The sequence below is a fragment of the Nicotiana attenuata genome, chromosome 11, assembly GCF_001879085.1.
Source record: "Nicotiana attenuata strain UT chromosome 11, NIATTr2, whole genome shotgun sequence".
Classification (NCBI taxonomy): Eukaryota; Viridiplantae; Streptophyta; class Magnoliopsida; order Solanales; family Solanaceae; genus Nicotiana; species Nicotiana attenuata.
Window position 1 is genome coordinate 15,578,141 of NC_031999.1, and position 3,516 is coordinate 15,581,656.

A 3,516-nucleotide genomic window follows, 5' to 3' on the forward strand; every position below is an offset into this window, starting at 1 on the left:
CGAAAAGGTGATCTTTTGCTAACAACTTACACAGAGGGTTGGCAATTTTTGAGAAGTCTTTGATGAATCTCCAGTAGAAACCGGCATGCCCGAGGAAGCTCCTGATTGCCTTGACTGATGTGGGGGTGGCAGCTTTGCTATCACATCAACTTTAGCACGATCCACCTCGATTCCCTTGCTTGATACCAGGTGTCCCAAGACTATACCCTCTTGTACCATGAAATGGCACTTTTCCCAATTAAGTACAAGGTTAGTCTCGATACACCTTTTCAACACTCGGGTCAGGTTTGTAAGGCACTCATCGAATGAGTTTCCTACCACTGAGAAATCATCCATGAACACCTCCATTATGTCTTCAACCATGTCGGTGAATATGGCCATCATGCACCTTTGGAATGTGGCGGGTGCATTGCATAGGCCAAAAGGCATCCTCCGGAAGGCATAAATCCCATATGGACATGTGAACGAGGTCTTCTCTCTGTCCTCTGGTGCAATGGAGATTTGGTTGTACCCTGAGTACCCATCCAATGGGACCTCCCTACCAGCCTGTCAAGCATCTGATCAATGAAGGGAAGTGGGAAGTGGTCTTTCCGGGTGGCCAGATTCAATTTCCAATAGTCCATACAAATTCTTCAGCCTGTGACGGTTGTTGTAGAGATCAGCTCATTGTTATAATTTTTTACCACCGTCATACCACCCTTCTTAGGAACACATTGCACCGGGCTAACCCAGTTGCTGTCAAAGATGGGGAAAATGATTCCCGCATCTAACCACTTAATGATCTCCTTCTTCACCACTTCCTTCATGTTGGGGTTCAGCCTTCTTTGGTGCTCCCTGGAAGGTTTGTGCCCCTCTTCCAGCAGAATTTTATGCATACAATATGCCGGGCTGATCCCTTAATGTCTAACATGGTCCACCCAATGGAAGTCTTGCACTCCGTGAGTACTTGCAAAAGCTGTTGTGCCTGCACATCTAACAAACTAGATGAGATAATAACAAGTAATGTGGAGTTAGGTCCTAGGAACGCATACTTGAGATGGGCGGGCAGTGGCTTCAACTCCAGCTTTGGTGGTTCTTCTATCGATGGTTTGGCTAGAGGAGTTTCTCTTTTTTCTAAGTGTAGGGGCTCAAATTCAAGTGATCTCTCCCAAAAGCCTTTGCCCTCAAGAGCCAGCACCCATTCTGCCAATTCTTCCCCATTCACCTCATCTAAATTCATAAGACATGCAGCAAGAGGATCCTCAATTGTCAATATCTCATCATCCTCTTCCACGATTACATCCACGGCATCAATAAGAGAACAATTGGCGAATTCAAGGTCGCCTCATAGATTTCTGCACGTTGAATGTTATCTCCTCATCATTCAACCTCTCTTGAGCTCCCCAGTTTCACAATCAATGAGGGCTCGCCCTGTGGCCAAGAACAGCCTTCCCAAAATTATGGGAATTTCTTCATCCACTCTACAATCCAGAATCACAAAATCTACAGGGAACACAAATTTCCCTACCTGTATCAACACGTCATCCAAAATACCTGAGGGTCTTTTCACAGTTCTGTCAGCCAGCTGCAACGACATAGACGTGGGTCTAGCTCTTCCAATCCCCAACCTCTTATAGATCGCCAGGGGCATAAGATTTATGCTAGCCCCCAAATCACAGAGTGCCTTGGCAAAGGCAAAGTTACCAATGCTGCAGGGAATTGTGAAACTCCCTGGATCAGACAACTTTTCAGCAACTGGTCTAGTCACCACAACACTGCAGGTCTGAGTTAGAGTCACTGTGGCCAAGTCTTGGAAGTCGAATTTTTGGGACATCAAGTCCTTCATAATTTTTGCATAACCAGGCATCTCCTTCAAAGCATCAATCAATGGAATATTTACCTGAATTTGTTTCAACATCTCCAAGAATTTCTTGTATTGTTCATTTTTCTGGTATTTGGCCAGCCTCTGTGGGAATGGTGCTTGAGGTCTCTTCTTCCCAGTGATTTGGGTTTTCTCTTTGTAAGACACCACCTCAACTACCGGTTCCTGGGCTATCTCAGCTTCTTTCTCAGCCTCAATCTGTGTGTTGGTTTCTTCCTGGGCAGGCTGTACTGTCACCTCTGTCAGTTTTGCTGAATCATCTAGCTCAATGGGCACTGGTACAAGTGTCTCAGTCTGTCTGCTTTCTCGAGCCCTCTCTTGCTCCATGTCTAGGTCTCTACCATTACGTAGACTCACTGCCATCAGCTACTTTGGGCCTTGATCTTTTGAATTTACCTGAGTGTCTGCAGGCAATGTCCCATGAGGACGATTATTCAAAGACATCGAGATCTGGCCCATTTGCACTTCAATATTCTTTATGGCTGACTCATGTGCATCTAATCTTACACTCATTTTCGCATTTGACCTAATAACCTACTGCATCATTGCTTCGAGTCTAGCAAACCCATCTTCCTGTCTCCCATTATGTTGCTGCTGAGGAGGATGATAACCCTGCTGCTGATTTTGGTTGTTGTACCCCTGTGGCCTTTGATAGGGCGCCACATTATCGTGAGGTCGCATGGCTCCCATATTTCCATTGTCGTGTTGCGGCTGGACTGACCTGTATGGCTGATTCTATTGGCCCCAATTCTGACCACCCTGTCTCTGGCCCCCATAATTAGACACATAATTCATGTTCTCAGGGTAGTGATGATGATCACTTTCCGCATTCCACTAGCTACCAATTGGATGACTAATGCAAGATGTGCATAAGCCCCCATTGGTTGTATCTACAATGTGCACCTGCTGCTTCTACCCTGACTCTTCCACCTTTTTGGTGAGTATGCTCATTTGTGTCATTAAGGTGGCCATATTTTTAGCAAGAGTGTTGGCTGGATCTAAGGCCACTGAGTGAACTACTGGAGTGATAGGTGCATTCCTGATTGTCCACCCCGAATTCTGTGCCATCTTGTCAAGCAGGATCTGGCTTTCTCTCCATGATTTGCTCAAGAATGCTCCACCAGCTGAAGCATCAACATTAGCCTTCACGCTATTTGTCAGACCCATGTAAAATCGCTGCCCCAACATTTGCTCTGGAATACCGTGGTGCGGACATATAACCAACATCCCTTTGAATCGTTCCCATGTTTCTTGGAATGTTTCTATTGGTTTCTGTCTGAAGCTCAAAATATCATCAATTTGCTGAGCAGTCTTGTTGGGTGGATGATACTTATTCACAAATTGCTTGACTAACTCCTCCCAAGTCGTGATGGAATTAATAGGGAGTGAATTTAGCCAAGTCTGGGCAGCTCCTATCACTGAGAATGGAAACAACAACAACTTTATTGCTTCCCGAGTTACGTTGGGCTACCTTTGAGTTTTGCAGATTGATAGGAAATTCTTCAAGTGCTGTTGAGGATCTTCAATGTATGACCCCGAAAATAGTCCCTTGTTTTGCAACAAGTGCAGCATGTTGTTTGTGATTTGAAAAGATTCAGCCTGTATCTGCGGGACTACTATCGCTGTGGCCAAATTCTCTGCTGTGGGTTGCGCCC